This window comes from Eublepharis macularius, chromosome 10 (assembly GCF_028583425.1).
Source record: "Eublepharis macularius isolate TG4126 chromosome 10, MPM_Emac_v1.0, whole genome shotgun sequence".
NCBI lineage: Eukaryota > Metazoa > Chordata > Lepidosauria > Squamata > Eublepharidae > Eublepharis > Eublepharis macularius.
In genome coordinates this window covers 81,688,912-81,706,545 of record NC_072799.1, presented here as the reverse complement: position 1 = coordinate 81,706,545, position 17,634 = coordinate 81,688,912, and the positions used below count along the sequence as shown (strand labels likewise).

General features: G+C 43.4%; 1 protein-coding gene across 6 annotated transcripts in view; it reads right to left on the bottom strand.

The window, feature by feature from the left end:
* Window positions 1-17,634, bottom strand: part of MTUS1 (microtubule associated scaffold protein 1) — a 154,943-nt gene that overhangs the window by 50,086 nt on the left and 87,223 nt on the right. The window lies entirely within an intron of this gene.

Here is a 17,634-nt window from a genome sequence, read left to right as displayed (position 1 = left end):
ACACCCAAATTCATTAAGTCCTTTGCTACATTTATGTAGGATGTCACTCAAAAGATCCTCCCACAGTAATTACATACACGTGTCAGTCAAAAGAACATATGGGTGTTTCCTTTTATCTGAATTCCTGCTTGTCTTCTTTCGGCAACACATGATAGTTCAGAAGAATTCACCCTTTCCAGTAAAAAGAAAAATCCATCTACATGCCAGGACCTACCCACAGACAGTTGGGAGACAGCTTGTTTTCCAGTTACCTCATTATCTAAACACAATGCTCAATGAGGTGACTTCAAGGCATCACAAGGAGGAACAGTTACATCTGTCCTGTGAATTTATGGTCTGCTTTTGCCATATTACATGTATTGCCAGGTCAGCAAAAACTGAATTTTCGTTTAAGAGATTTCTACTAAAACTTGAAACATTATCAGAACGGCAAAGGAGCATCTCATGTCAACAAAACGATGCATTTGGAAGCATTAGTCATCTATATCCTCCAGTTTAATTTGATATCCTCTTTAAAATTCAATGAGTGTTCATTTTATAATTTCAATTTTAGGCTTTGCACACTGATACAGTTTATTATAGAAGACTTCAGCATCTTCATGTGTCCTGCTTGGTCAGAACACATAAAGGAATGCTACAGGTACACTTAAGAACACCTCACACTACAAGGCAGAAGGCGCCTCTAGTGTATCTACCACACAATCACAATGAACATCATAATGTTTGAAAGGGGACACAAAGGCTTTCAGGCACACAGGAGACAAAACAAAGCTACCTAGTGTATGCCTACCACCCCTGTCATGTAAGCTACATAGTTCCACCCACCCTGCCCAAACGTAACTTGTGAATGTGTTGAAGCACAGCAGGATTTGAGTCCACTAACACCTTAGGGACCAACAAGATTTTCAGAGTATAAGTTTTCGATGGTCAGAGCTCCAAGGACCCTCGAAAACTTACACTCTGAAAATCTTGTTGGTCTCTAGGGTGCCACTGGACTCAATTCTACTGCCAACCAACACAGTTACCAACTCAACTGATGCTGAAGCAGGCCTGCCATTTCAGGAAAAATGGCCTTATGTCTTCAAATGTAACAATATTTAAACTACAGCATGAAGAAAACTACATAAAGATGCATCATCATTACACACCAGAGAAGGGAAGAATTCGATCACTATCTCTGCTAAACTGCTAGCTTCTGACAACCCATGCTGGAAAATATTTTGGGCAAATAAGTGTTACATTGTATGAAACAACTACATGGAAGGAAAGGTAATCTGACAAGATCTCCCATCCAGCCTTTTACAGTTTTTTTTTCTGTTAAGATTTTTCTCTAAATATATAATCTGCCTTGAGTCTCAGAGCGGAACCACAAGTGACAAAAGGCACAGATTGGACACTTGTCAGCTTCCCTCAAGTTTTGATGGGAAATGTAGGCAGCTTGGCGGAATGTTGGACAAGTGACAGTTGAAAAGTCCATTGGACAGCAGTCGGAGAGCCAAGCTGCGAGATCAGGACGCCTACATTTCCCATCAAACCTTGAGGGAAGCTGACAAGTGTCCAACCTGTGCCTTTTGTCACTTGTAGTTCCGCTCTCAGTGAGAAAAGGGACAATAAATAACGTAAATAATTTTTTTTAAAATCAGAAAAGACTAACAAGTTTGATGTTCCATAATTTTAGTTATGGAAGTTATTTTCCTTATATGGCACAGCTCTCTAATATACAAGTCATAGCTAATTCAGGGAGGCAGAAGTTACATCACACAGGATATGACCAAGGTGTATGAACAGGAATTACTGCACAGCTTAAAATATGTGTGGGAGTTCTATTTAAAGCTATTTGCTGAACATGTGAGCACAGACTAGCCATATTTTAAAATGTCATCCTACAGTTTAAGCACAGAACAACAAAATATTTGAGCTGCTAGGAGAAGGTTCTTAGGAAATAAACCTTTAAACACAAGTATTAAGCAGTACTGCACAGAAAACTTAGCAACCTTCTTTCCTGATCATATCATTTAATTATTTAGAGACCTGTATATGAATACAAAGTAAAGCTTCAGGATACCAAACACTGAACCATGTTATAATGCAACCTACAGTATTCTGTATCCCTGCCTCCGGAGATCAATTCTAATCAACTTAAGACTGAAATTCTGACCTTAAGATTCAAAGCCTATCAGGATGAGCTATAAGACCAGCATAACAGCAAGAAAAAAGTAAGCTGACCAATAGAATGCATAACAGATCAAACAGGGATATAAGCAGTGAGACTGTTTGGTAGAAGGGCAGAAAGTTCACATGGGGAAGGAATATACATTTTAGACTGGTTGGGTGTTTTATGTCTAATGCCACGATTTCTTATACATAGGCTTCAAGTGGGACATACCTTGGACTGTTACCACAAACATTATTCTGGAAATGCCCAGGCAAAGTTGCTAACACAGATTATTCGCATGATTTACTACAGTTCTTAGTAAATGCAAAAAAATGGCAATGCTGAACTTATTTTCAAATACACAGCAGTTTGATGATCCCTCCCCAATTAATTGCCATGATCTTAAGTATTCAGAAGACAACCAAGGGCTGGCGATGTGCCAGAGTTTGCTTTCAGAAGTCCTACAGTATTCTACAAAGTCAAGAGTGCCACTCTGTAATCATAGGGAGCCCCTATGGATAGCAAGGGCAGGAACACGGCAGCATGCCCCCCTCCATGCCGTAGTGGTCAGTGGCAAGTCTTAGCTGCACAGCAAAGCTTCTCAGACTGCTCACTTCCTCCTATGGCAGGCATCTCCAAACGCAAATTCATTTCCAAATCACCCCCAAGTCTGTTTTGCAGGTTTTTGTACTGCTAGGGAAACCCAAAACTAGGTACCCCCCTCCCCCAAAGCATGGGCAACTACTACAGCAATGGAGAAAGCAACAGACAGCTCCCACTTTAGACACGTCATGAAGAGACATCATTGCGCTGGCTGCGGGAGTCAATTTTGGCCCCAAACAGGCCAAATCAGCCCTGTGCAAACAGAGGGAGCATTCCCATGACCGGTGTGATGTTGCTTCAAGCAAAGTGCACACATGATCATCCTCCCAGTAAGTAATGGGTCCCCCTGCCACCGGGAGGGTATAGGGACCCGGCAACTCTAATGTACACATATTTCCAAGAGTGTCACAGCCATTCAACAGACAGGCTTGGGAACGCTAACGCAGACTTCTCTATCCCTGTACCTACAGGAATTTTAAATTGGTTTGATTTAAAAAAAAACTAAAAATGAATATGGAAATGTTCTTGTACATGCCTTTAAAATGGAAAATGTTTTCCCAAACCGACTAGACTGAATGTCAAGCAGGCCTGTGACCTGCCATACTCTGTGATTCTTTTTCCTGTGGGGGATGGGGGGCGGAATAGATTGTAGGCTTGCTGTTCTCTTATTATCTCCTCTGCTGTTGCTGTTCTCTGCTTGGCTGCCTTAACTCAAGGCGCTTGGGAACCAGTCGAGTGACCTTGGTGCCCACTTCACTTTTCCTCCCAGCTTTCCTGTGAGAAACTGTGCGCCAAGACTAACGGGCTTTTGCTTGAAAAAGGGGAAGGAGAAAAGAGGGTATAACTAGCCCACTGGGCCTTCTCCTGGTATTCCTGGCAATTTAAGTTGTACTGTGCTCTAATGGTGGTAATACTACTATATAAAACGCTAAGCGTATTCAAGACAACTCACTTCCTACCCTGGTACACCACCAGAGGGCGCTGCTGTGGAGGGAAGCTCAGATAAAGCAGTCAGACCTCCAGAGAGCGCAACATGGCAGGAAGCCCAGGCCAGGATCAGGCGTGGAGAAGGTGGCAATGCCTGCTCCCCACTTTCACCCAGCTGGGATTAGGAACAAAGGAGGTGGCAATGTCCGCTCTCCCCTTCACCCAGCCAAGGTCAGGAGCACAGCAGGTAGCAATGCCCGCACCCCACCATCACCAACTAGGATCAGGCATGGAGCAGGTGGCAATGCCTACCTCCTGCCGTCACCCAGCTGGTATCAGGAGCAGAGCAAGTGGCAATGCTCACCACCTTCACCCAGCTGGGATCAGGCAAAAAGGAGGGTGGCAGTGCCAACCGAGGGCCTGTTAAACTGACAGCTCTGCTGCCCGAGCGGGAGGAGAATGACAGCTGTCAGTTTGACAGACCCTGTGCCAAATTCAGCCCATGGGCTGAGGGCGGCACAGGGTCTGTCAAACTTACAGCTCCCGTTCTCCTGCCACTTGGGGGACAAGAGAACAGGGCTGTCAGTTTCACATGCCCCTCGCAGGCTTCACCTGATTGAATGAAGCCTGTGTGGGGTGTTTTGAAACTGACAGACTTCTCCTGCCATTTCGGGGCAACAGGAGAAGGCGGCTGTCAGTTTTAAACACCCCACACCAGCTTCAGAAGCCAGTGCCGGTTGTTTGAATTCCACGAACTACGAACCGATTTGTGAACTGGTAAAAGTTCATGAAAGTTCCTGGTTCCTGGGATAGCAACGAACCACGAATCAGGTGGTTCGGGTTTTTTTCGGTTCATGCCCATGTCTAGCTGTAAGTCTAGGAAGAACAAGGTCTCAGAGACTCTGGCTCAGTTCAGACATAATGAAAAAACATAGTTTAACTATCATTAGTTTATCAATTCAACTCATAGGAACTCAGATCCTGGTTTGATAGTGTCATTACTTTCTCTTTGAAGCCTGAAAAGGCATACTCAAAAAAACAAACCAGGATCAGCATTCAGACATCATACAAAACTGCTGGTTTGATGGACCCCAACCACCCACAGTAAAGCCATGGTTCTGTGTCATGTCATGTCATGTCATGTCATGTCATGTTTGAACTGGATCTGCATTTAACTTCCTCCTGCATGTCTTTCATCACCAGCAGGAGCAAGATCTGGGTCCAACAGTTGGTCCTTAAAGACCAACTAGATTTCCAAAGTATGAGTTTTGAGAATCGTCTTGAAAGCTCATACCTTGGAAATCTACTTGGTCTCTAAGGTGCTATTGGATCTGGATCTTGATCTTTGACTGCAGGGCCAACACAGCTACTCACAGAAACTATCACCAAGAGGGTAACAGTTGCTGACAGATTATACATAAGCAAGGCACTGTTTAAAATCTGCTTCTCTTTTTGTGTATCAATGTTCCACCTCTTCAATTTCAATCTTATTTCTATGTAGAAGTGTGGCACACAAACAAAAAATGAAGATTAAACCATTTTCTCTCCTTGTGCATTTACTGAGGTTGGGGGATGCTCCGTTTCATTTAAGGTTCCATATGCTACTGGAAACACCATATGAACAGCACAGAAGGTGGATACCGAAAGTCAGAGCTGTATCGGATCTTATTGCACAATTAAAGTGTACTAGCCAAAATATCCGCATCTCTTTTTACAGCCTGTCAGAGCATCATGTGCTCCAGGTTAGCAGTGTCCAGAACCTGCATCTGTCAAAAAGTTTTTGACTAGGGACATGACTGAGTGACAGAGAATCTGCTTTGCATAAGCAAGTTCCCAGGTTCAACTCTGAGTATCTCCATCAAGGGTTCAGAGAGTAAATGTTGTGAAAGACCTTTGCCCGAGACCCTGGAGAAGTGCTGCCATTCAGAGTACTGACCTTGACCAACAATGGCCTGACTCAACGTGTTCTCAATGTGGCCTTCAGAGTTAGCCCATGCATCTGCCTTCCCTTTTCCTATTCATACGGTGCTGGAGAGTACCGTCAAGCTGACTTATGGTGACCCCTGTTGGGGTTTTCATGGCAAGAGACTAAGAGAGGTGGTTTGCCATTGCCTGCCTCTGCAACCCTGGTCTTCATTACAGAAATGTCCTTAACACTGTATGGAAATGTTCCCAATACTGATTGTACTAATCTCATGCTATGCAATCCGCCTTAAGTCTCAGTGAAAAAGGCAGACTATAAATAAATGAATGAATGAATGAATGAATAGTCTCCCATCCAATTACTAATCAAGGTTGACCCTACTTAGCTTCTGAGATCTGACAAAATCAGGCTTGCCTGGGCTATCCAGGTGAGGGCTACTATTCATATACCTGCTTTAAATTCTTCCTTCTCTAGGGTCTGAAGATGAGTCACAAAGAATCTTCAGATCATATAAAAATATCAAGCAGCTGCTAAAGTGATTCTACATTGTCCTCTGTAAGGTTTAGAGATAAAGCTGAACAGAATTTATCAGACTCACACACCTAGTTTCACTAAGCCATACTAAAAATGCTCTCTGGGCAAAACGAAAACCTTGGAAGGATAAAAATCCTCGCTGTCTCTGAGCAGCAGGAATCTGTTAATTTAACAGAGAAGGGCTGACGATAGAGGTTGCACCAGGGTCGCCCTGTCTTTGAAATCAGGTTCCTCTCTTCCACTATAAAGTTCCCCTATATGCATCGAGTCGACTTAAGCCATTACAGATGTGTTCTTCTGTAACATAAACCTCCATTTTCACTCAGTGAAACATTTGCAGGGGGGACTAATGGGATCCACTGTGATTTTACCACATGAGAATATTAAGGCATGTGAGTGACATTTCCTAATAACCACTATCCTGAATATATTTAGAAATTAGTAGTTATTTCAATGTGACCAACATTCATATAATATGTTTTAAATGTGTATAAATACATTTAACTTTTCTCATGATAAATGAGATCATACATTTTCATTTTTAACTACTAAGATAATTTTAACTTTTGATACTGGTATGGTTGGATTTTGATGGAAACCCGTAGATGCATATAGTTGTGTTGTAATAAGCAAAGGTATCATCTGTGTCCCCACATATATCCATGACGAACCACAAACACTGTTGAGGTGTATCTTCTGTCAGGAGTTAACGGATCTGAAGTAAGAAAGCTAACTAGATACCTCGGTCTTCTGAAGCACACGCCTGTATCTGAATTAAGCTTGACCAAGAAATCACTGGCAATCGTTTGCAATAACAAACCTGGTCAAGCAGAACTAACATGAATTAGAGCGGTATAGAGCTTTAGCTACGACAGTGACCTGGTTCATGAGTCCCTACAGACCTGCCTTATAGAAGGACTTGGGCTGTTTTCACTTGTCTTTACCATTGTGCAAAATCACGCAAAACTCATGGAACAAAGACGTCTTCATGGCACGATTTCCCGTCATGATTCCATTTCATGGCACAATGACGTCAGAAATTTCACCGTGAAGACGTCATCGTCCTTTGAGTTTAGTGCGATTCTGCGTGATGGTAAAGACGTGTGAAAACAGCCCTGGTGTGTAGAGAACAAGGATGCTGTGTCTCCTGCCTCTTTTTGCATGCATGCCAAGAAGAGGAGGACCGCCAGGTGAGGTTGCTCACAGATGATTTCTCTACAGCTTACTCCTCCCTCTGGAACAACTCCCAATGCTTGTCTTGTCTTTCCTGCCCCCAGCTCAATGTCCTGGCCTTGACACTGGTAAGGTTGTAACTCTGGCTCCCCATCTTCCTTTCACATCATTCCTCATCATGTGCTTACAACTTTCTGGGTCCTGTGTCTGGAAATGTTGAAGGCTGCCCAGCCAGGACACAGCATCTTTTTGTGTCTTAATAAGAAATGGGGAGCCAGAATCCCTTATGACCCCACCACCGGCCATTCCACTATACCCGGGACTGAGTACAAATCTACATGCTAGCTTTTGCTAAAACAGGGCCTTCTCATGAGGAATTTAAGAACGTAACACCTGTCCTGCCCAGAATCCTGGGTTACTACAGCCAGTTTACTAGTTAGAACTACAAGCTTGCCTTTTAATACTTCCCCCCTTTGCTAGAAAGCATTTGTCCTTTAATACATCACACAGTGACAGCTTTCTTATGAGCAGTATTGGTATATAAGCAATAGCCTTGGGGTCTGTCTATAGCACAAGCTTTTAACAGCATAGATGTGTATAGTACTTGTTCACAGGGCCTGTACTGCCTTCGTATCCATCTGTACCTTAAAACAGGCACCAAAGAAATATACTGTTTGCTCAGTGAGGTTATCTTCACTGAAAAAGGAGAGGTTTATTTGTACATTTTAATGCTTCTCTTCTCTTATTTTACAGATAGAGGTTTTTATTCGTCCTCCATGAAGCTATGAATAAAATTACAGAAAGCATAAATTTTGCAAAGTGACCAAATGAATTTGGTTTGGTTAGCACTGTTTAATTTTCAGTTCAGCCAGAATGAGGGGAAGAGAAGGTCCTAACAGTTAAATCAACATAGCAGCCAGGATGGTCAGCTAGTTCCAATCAATTCCTATTCCATTCATTTTTTTAACTTTACCACACCACAACTTGAAGCCTAAAAAGCTGAAGTCCTGTGGGTCACTACATCAACATAAAAGGCTTTCAAGACCATGCTTTAAATTTAGACTGATAAAAAAACAAGACATCAAGGACTGAATGCTTAATTCTAGTGTGACTCATTTCAAAAGCTTGCTTCTCTTTCAACCAGGTGGTTCAGTTACTCAAGACAGAAATACATTTACAAATGTGTTCAGATATGCGTACGTGCAACACTGCTAAACCTGGAACAGCTTTCCAATCATAAAACTAAAATATCTCAGGTGGCATGTAAAGAAGCAAGGCTTCAGACCTCAAAAGGAAACTGAACTTATTTTAGTGGTTAGGTAGCTGCAAAGCAACTCACCAGGCAAAGTATCACTTTACAAGATGGCTGCTGGTACAGAAGGCGCACAGTAAGCTTTATAAACACAAAACCCCAATGTGGCTTAATCACACTTGAGCATGGCCAAGAGGTGGGTAGGGCAGGGGGAAACAGTTCTTGGAGCCTGCTACCAGATCCAGAAAACTAACACCCATTCTCAGTAGTAAATTACTGTTATGAGATGGAATGCTTATACTGCCCTGGAGCCTCCTTGCCCAGGTTCCCTCCTCTCAGCAGCACGGGGGGGGGGGGGAGAGAAAAAGGTTGGGCATTCGGGCATATCACAAGGGTGCAAGCTAGTACCCCTAGCCGAACCTGTAATTTTTTGCTAAAATGAACCATCTTCACTAGGGGTGTGCACGGAGAAAATTTCTGTTTCAGTTTCGGATCTGGGGTGTCCAAAGAAACTCTGTTCTGTTATTGGTTTGTTCCAGATGGGCCAGTGCCAGTTCAGATCTAATCGGTTTGGTTTTTCCATTTTCACGAGTTTCGTGCACATACTATTCTTTTCAGGGTTAGGGGGAAGATGAGGCTCTGGTGCAGCTGTTTTTGCACTGAATGGCACTAAAATCGCTCGGAACACAGTTCTCCCTCCAAATCACTGACTGACCCACTGAGTTTGAGCGCACAGACAACAACAGGTTTCGGTCACGGACCCAAAAGAATGCTTGAGGAAAGCCTTGTGTGGCTGTACACGCACACAGTTCTTTTCAAGGGGTGGGGTGGGGAAATGAGGCTTTATTCATGCTTAACCAAGCAGAAACCATAAATTAATTACCATTACTCCTCCCTCGTAGTCTAAAAACTCATGGATTCAGGTTTCTCCTCAAGCACAAAACATGCACAATGAAGGTGTCAGCGGGCACACACAATGACGAGAGCTGGCTGGCAAGGTGGTGGTGGGCCCAAGCAGGAGAGTTCTTCATTGCCAACCACAGCACAGTGCAGTGAAATTTAAAAAAAAAAATTCCTGCTTTATGATAGTGCCAATAAATTACCTTTGCATCCTACTGTTGCCTGTTGATGCCATGTTTCCCTACGCTTTGCATTTGTTTCCCACGATGAGGGATAAATCTTTTCAGCACTCAGGAGGAGCCCCCAGCAGGTGTGCCTGACCAAGCTCTATCCTGCTCCTCCTCAGACTGGAACTCTGGAACCCAAAAGCCTGGAAAGAGCACTGAAGCCTTCTCAGGCTTCAAAATCAAGAGCAAAGTGTTCCTAATAAAGACCTTCATCTCAACATCAGATTTCTTGTCACAGTGGACCTGCAGTCACGGTGGAAAGACCTGCTGGAACTGTGACTTCACTCGATGCCCTCTGCCTCTGAGCACCCATTGCTCGTTTATAATTCGCTCCATGGTACAAAACTATTTTAAAAAGATCATTTCAGAGCCTCGTACTTGGTAGCTACAACAGCATATAACCTCGGGACAGCGTTTACATCACTGCTCTTCCAAACTATGCCAACAAATGGTTGTTGTGGGTTTTCCGGGCTGTATAGCCGTGGTCTTGGCATTGTAGTTCCTGACGTTTCGCCAGCAGCTGTGACTGGCATCTTCAGAGGTGTAGCACCAAAAGACAGAGATCTCTCAGTGTCACCTTGTCTCCCTTGTCTTTTGGTGCTACACCTCTGAAGATGCCAGCCACAGCTGCAGGCGAAACGTCAGGAACTACAATGCCAAGACCACGGCAATACAGCCCGGAAAACCCACAACCATCGTTCTCTGGCCGTGAAAGCCTTCGACAATACATATGCCAACAGAGCTACTCACTGGTGGATATTTAAAAACACCCCAGGAGCAACGCATTTGTATATGTGGAAGTTCGGTGGAAGATCCTCCCCATTACGTTTTGGTTTGCCCTTTATACTTGGAGCGTAGAAATAAATTTCTGGCAAAGCCATTAGAGAGCTTACATTCCCTTTCTGATGCCGACAAATTAAGATTTACGCTGTTAGATGTAGATCCCATTTATCTCATCAGAATGGAACTTTTTGCTCCAGCCGCCAGAAAAATTAGAACAACAGTGTGTTCCATACATGCATATGTTAATTTCATTCAAATATTTGAATATTTGAATATTTGAATGAAATTAACATATGTATGTATGGAACACACTGTTGTTGTGATTTATACTCTTGAATGATATTTAAAAGTGCTTTTGAATTGAAGAGGATTCTGCATAATTACTTTAGTTAGTTGGGCACGGTTGTTTGTATAGTTGCTGGTTTGATTCCGTGCCTCTCTCTGTTTGTTTTTGCCAGAAAAATTAGAGCAAATGTGGTTCTTAAGAAAGCAGTCTGTTGAAATGAAATGTAATTCTTGTGTCTGGATGTGAACTTTTAGAGAAAGATGTAATTTTAGCAATCTTAAAATTTTAGAACTGTAAATATGTTTTAGCTTGTAAAGGCCTATGGCCACATACAATAAAGTTGTCTGTCTGTCTTGAAAGTTACTGCGTTTTTGACCAGAGTAGACCATGCAGACCACACTACCACGATCCTTTGCGTTTGGCCCTTGATCTATCTTGATGGGACCTGTCCTTTCACACCATACTCAAAATGTGATAGAACGCTGGCCGAAAAAAGTTAGGGGTGCTGCTGTCATGTCATCAATATTTCGCTCATCATAGCCTCCTACACCAGTGGTTCCTCTCCTTCCTAAAACTACAGGAGAGATTGGAAGCGGGTGGGGTGGAGGTTGATTTGGTTTTGTTAATGGGACGGGATGACCCTCTTTCTTTTCTCTATTTTTTACAAATAAAGGTAAATGAAGATGTGTCCATTTATTCTTTTGCACAGAGGTTGGCTGGTTTGTCTTATGTACAGATCAGATGGGCACTGTTGGCACATGAGGGCATATATCACATTGGAGGACAAGCAGCTATAAGAGCCAGATCGGTATTCTTACAAATCTGACATCAAAAATGGCAATATCTAAAAACCAGTAGAACATTTCAATCTGCCAGGAAATTCCATCAAGGACTTAAAGGTCACCATAGTTCAACAGAAACATTTCAAAAACAAAATCCAACTGGAGGCTGCAGATGTACATTTGACTCAGTCAGACTTGGACTGAATACCCATCTCATTACCAGAAGTAAGTGCCTTCAGGCATTCAATTCAGATTTAGCAATGGAGGGGAGGGGTCACACCCAGCCTGCATTGTGCACTCCACCTCTTTCATGACTTTTGCAACTGATTTACATGTACATGGCCTTCATTCCCTGCACCTTTCCCCCGTCCTCTCACCACCTATATAATCTCAGGCCAGTTTCTTCATACCCTCCATGCATCTGACGAAGAGAACTGTGGTTCTCAAAAGCTTATGCTACAATAAAGTTGGTTAGTCTTAAAGATGCTACTGGAATCTTTATTATTTTCTGACAGACACCATTAACCCAGAGTTGAAGAATGAAGGGCAAGAAGTCCAACTGAAGCCAAAGCAAGGCAGTCGAGTCTTAGCAGACGAGTGCTTCCGCATGGATTACTGATCTGGAAAGACTTTGGTGGAACTGTGCAGAGTGTCTGCTACTGCCACATCATTTAACACTGGGTTAACCATTTTAATCAATATGAAGTGTCTCCTGGTGCTCCTTGACCCATTACCTTAGGTGGACTTCTACAGTCACAGCTGGATTGCAGCGGCATCTAAGTGAAGGACAAGAGGAGCAGAAGGCAGCAACAACCTGCTCCACATGCCTGGGTCCTTCTCATTGTGGCTCTCCCTTAAAAGTTCTTTATTATTTCCAATTTTCACCCTAACCTGCATAACATGAGCCTTTGTGCAGCCTGGGAATCAGGACTCAGAGTTCCGCACCCCCCCCCTTAAAACCCACCTGCATAGTGGTTGGTTGGCTGCCGGTCTTTCCTTGGGTTGTGTGTAAATGCACAGAAAGGAAGGGATAGATCTTTGGTTTCCTTCAGGGAAGGGAAGGATGACCCTCTGTTTTCTCCATTTTTTGCAAGTTAAAGTGGAAGACAAAACAGGTTGCCCAGTCTCCCTTTCCAACTAAAACTGTTAACCCGGGGTTGAAGGTCATAGGAGGCAACCAACAATTGCTGCCAAACTATTAAGTAAGGAAGCAAAAAAACAAATAAGGGTTTGTGTGTGTGCAACTGTGCACTGCACTGCTATTCTCCATGTAATTTAACTCAAGATTAACAGTTTTAATCAGAAGTGCCCATAAACACCGAAGTCTTTCCAGGTAGGGTGAAGTTCCTTCTGGGGCTGCTCAACCCGTTATCTTTGGAGGACTTTTTTATATACCTCTGATTTTCAGAGGTATTTAAATATGCTTAACTTTAGACTGTACCCAAACTATATATAATGCCAGTATTAAATATAGAAGGTAATCCAATACACAGCACAGAACTATGTCAGGTTATGTAAGAGGAGTTATTTTCAGTGGAGGGTCTGCTCACTTTCACCTTGGGACATGAGGGTTCCAATCCAGGCAAGTACGAGTCCTCAAACACCATGGATTGCACATGCACACACGAAGCTGTCTCATGCTAAGTCAGTCCATTGGCATACCATGATCACTGCTGTCCATCCTGACACAGAAGTGGCCCGCCAGAGTCTAAGAGCGGAACTACAAGTGACAAAAGGCACAGGTTGGACTCTTGTCAGCTTCCCTCAAGTTTTGATGGGAAATGTAGGCAGCTTGGCGGAATGTTGGACAAGTGACAGTTGAAAAGTCCATTGGACAGCAGTCGGAGAGCCAAGCTGCAAGACCAGGATGCTTACATTTCCCATCAAAACTTGAGGGAAGCTGACAAGTGTCCAACCTGTGCCTTTTGTCATTTGTAGTTCCGCTCTCAGGCAGAGGTCTTTGGCATCATCTACTGCCGGATCATTCTAGTGGGAGATGCCACGGGATTGAACCTAGAGCTTTCTGCAAGCACAACAGATAGCTCTACCATTGCTCCCTGTTCCTGACTTACAAATGAAGGGCCAGATATATTAAATCCCTGATGCTGCTGCTTCTTACCTTCACAGTAATTGACAAGTTTTCTCAAGACACAGGATTTTAATATCTCATACTAAGACTACAATAGATCCAACACAGAGACAGAACGGGCTGCACAGTGAGCAAACTCATTCCAGTTCAGAATCCCGCTCTACACTACGACTTCTGTCCCTGCAGACAGTACAAAGGTGAAAACAAGTCAATTCAGCTAGATATATTGACAATGCATTACTCCTATTAAAGCTTCAAGTTCTCACAGAGCCCTAGAATCTTTCCCATGCACAGCGATTATTTTGCAGGCAAATCTTAAATTAGTATCATAAAATGTGCCAGATTACAGCCACTGTGCTTGCAAAAGAAATTTAAAGAATTTAAATACTGTACTTCATAAATACTAAAAAGTAGCCAAGATTTTCACATACCAACATCAATGATTCCTCAGTTATGTGGCAGACCATGTGGTTTTCCTTCTGTAAGCCAAGAACGGCAGCAGAAATCACATTAGGCCTTCTCCTCAGAGTAGATTCCTGTCCTATTCTCCAGGTCTCAGAAGCAGGGCTTTTTTTCTGGGAAAAGAGGTGGTGGAACTCAGTGGGTTGCCCTCGGAGAAAATGGTCACATGGCTGGTGGCCCCGCCCCCTGATCTCCAGACAGAGGGGAGTTGAGATTGCCCTCTGCACCGATAAGGGGGCAGGGCCACCAGCCATGTGACCATTTTCAAGAGGTTCTGGAACTCTGTTCCACTGCGTTCCAGCTGAAAAAAAGCCCTGCTCAGAAGCTAAGCCAGCACTTAGAAGTCTTCCATAAAATGCTATGTATCTCTTGGGGCAGGATACCGGCGAGCATATAAGAAAAGCCAGTTTTTGTAACAGGCCTTCTGATATCAACCACAGCAACAGGCAAGGATTGCTGCATTCTGAAGTCCTCACTTACCTGGGCTGTGAAAATCAGGAGTGACCCGAAAGTCTGAATGTCCTTCCAGACGAGTACTTTACACAATAGGGCAGCCTTGCTCTATCTTGAAATGGAGCAGCATCCAGGAACTTTTTTCTAAGGACCAGCCAGCAAAAACTAGATGTGCCAGAGAGCAGATAGCTGCCCAAGGCCCATCTCGTTTCCCACATGTACCCTGCTGATGTGACATCAGCACAAACAAACAAAAGCCACTGAGAGATCTCTGTCTTTTGGTGCTACACCTCTGAAGATGCCAGCCACAGCTGCTGGCGAAACGTCAGGAACTACAATGCCAAGACCACGGCAATACAGCCCGGAAAACCCACAACAACCATCGTTCTCCGGCCGTGAAAGCCCTCGACAATACATCAAACAAAAGCCATTTCATTTGGAGCCAATTTGGGGCCAGTTTCATTTGGGGCCAATACAGGTTTCACTTTGAACATCAGATGCACTGTTTTGGGCGTTCCTCAGACTGACAAGCTACTTAAATATCACATAGACCAAAACTGGAAAGATTGTTAAAGCTAGTCAAAGACTTGCTTCCCTGATGCTAGGGAGCAGATTTCTATGTCCACATCTCTCTCCACCTGGCAATGATGCTTCACTACTCTATACAGCTACACCTCCCCCCCCTTTTTTTTGCAAGGGTGGCCTTTTTAAGATCACTGTTTGGATCTAAGAAGAGTTGTAAGTGCTGTTTTCACTGCACAGAAGAAGACTGAGACTTGGAAAAGCAGCTGTGAGGGAACCAGAAAAGATCCTTAAAGATAAAGATGCCTCTTTGGCAACCAAGATCAATATAATCCAACTATGGTATTCCACATTACTATGTGTGGATGTGAAAGCTGGACAATGAAGAAAGCTGACAGGAATAAAATTGATTCATTTGAAATGTGGTGCTGGAGGAGAGCTTTGCGGATACCACAGATGGCCAAAAATATAAGTAAGTGGGTACTAGATCAAATCAAACCTGAATTCTCCCTAGAAGCTAAAATGACAAGAGGCTATCCTACTTTGGTCACATCATGAGAAGACAAGACTCACTGGAAAAGACAGTAATGCTAGGGAAAGTGGAAGGCAGTAGTAAAAGAAGACGACCTAAAACAAGACGGCTTGACTCAATAAAAGAAGCCACATCCTCCAGTTTGCTGGATCTGAGCAAATCTGATAATGATAGGATGTTTTGGAGGTCTTTCCTTCATAGGGTCGCCATAGGTTGGAGGCAACTTGATGGCACATAACACACCAGTACACAGCGACTACAGGAACGAATAAGACTTCTGTCATGTATGCCAGCATACCTGCCAATATTGTATTCTGCATTCTGTGCTGATCATAACTGTTTGTTAAGGTTGTATTCTGTTGTATCATCTGAGAGTGTGTAAACTGCTAACATGAAATGTACAGGAGAGCCAGTGGGGCGTCTCTGTTATCTGTTGAAAATATTTACTTTCACTTTTGTAACAAGTGTCCTTGGATGCAAGCTGTGGGCAGCGAGCAATGTATCTTTTCTCAGAGAGTGCGATGATTTCATTCTGTACTCTGTCTAGCCTAAACTAATCAGTTCCCATGTAACTCTTTGGGGTTTCGCGCCAGAATGTTAACGAACCCAAAGGCAGGAAGTTTCCCTATAATTAGTAGTGCTCTGTTTAAATAGTCACTTCTGCCAATTGCTACCTTTGTGTGAACACATTGGACTGTATGGATCTCTAATGAAGTTGCTTCAACTGGAACACCTGTGTGTTAACTGTGGAGAACCTGAAGGGACCTAACTGCTAGGGACTGACAACTTCCTCCCAAGAAGGGGAAAAACACCATCCCTCCTTCCCACAGATATATTAGATTTCATAATTTAGACAATATTTCTGTTGATGCTACATTTTTATATTATATCAATGCTAAATTTGAGAGAAGTCATATTTATTTAAATTATTTATAGCCCACCTTTCTTGGTGGAACAAGGCAAATTACACGGAATACTATAATTCAATCAACAGGAAGGGACATTCAATCGACAACGCAATGGAATGATACACTGATTTGTGGCATTATCAGTACTTCATAAACCAACCACCTCACTGTAATGCCTCCAAGCTAGAATTGTGTTGCACAACAGATCTGCCACAGCTCCTCACAATGGAGGCAGCTTAGACTTTTTGTGGACCAAACCTCCTTCCAAGAAGACTTTTCCATTTATCAAAAAGAGTCCAGTAGCACCTTTAAGACTAACCAATTTTATTGTAGCATAAGCTTTCGAGAATCAAGTTCTCTTCGTCAGATGCATGATCCGAACTGGTCAAATATAGAAGAGGAGGGGAGAGAGGGGAGAAAGAAGGGGACATATATCACAAGGAGACAGAATGCAATTAGCGTGGAGGCAGTCAAAACATTCCTTTGCTTGGAAATGTAAACATCTCCTTTTGGTGTGCAGTCAGTTTGCCGTATTAGTTTGTAGCAGTGAAAGTATCCAATTCCTATGTAGTATAAGCCTTCGATGACCACAGCTCTCCCTGCCAGCTGCATCTGACAAAGAGAACTGTGGTCCCCGAAAGCCCACGCCAGGTGCCACTGGGCTCCCCCAGACCACGCCTCTGTAAAGGGAATCTGTTACCTGCGATAATGTGATAACCATTCATAGTCTCTATTCAATCCCAGCTTAACAGAGTCAAATTTGCATATGAATTCCAATTCAGCAGCCTCCCGTTGGATTTTGTTTTTGAAAGGTTTCTGTTGAACCACAGCGACCTTTAAGTCTTTGGTGGAATGTCCTGGTAGATTGAAGTGTTCTCCCACTGGTTTTTGGACGTTTCCATTTCTATGCATTTATGTAACTCATGAAAGCCGCTGCACCTTAGCTCTTGTGGTGTGGTTCTTCAAAGGTATCTTAAAGCCAGTTTAGCATAGTGGCTAAGAGCAGTTGGACTAATCTGGAGAGCCGGGATTGATTCCCCACTCCTCTGCTTCAAGCCAGCTGGGTGACCTTGGGTTAGCCATAGCTCTCCAGAGCTCTCTCCGCCCCACTCACCTCACCGG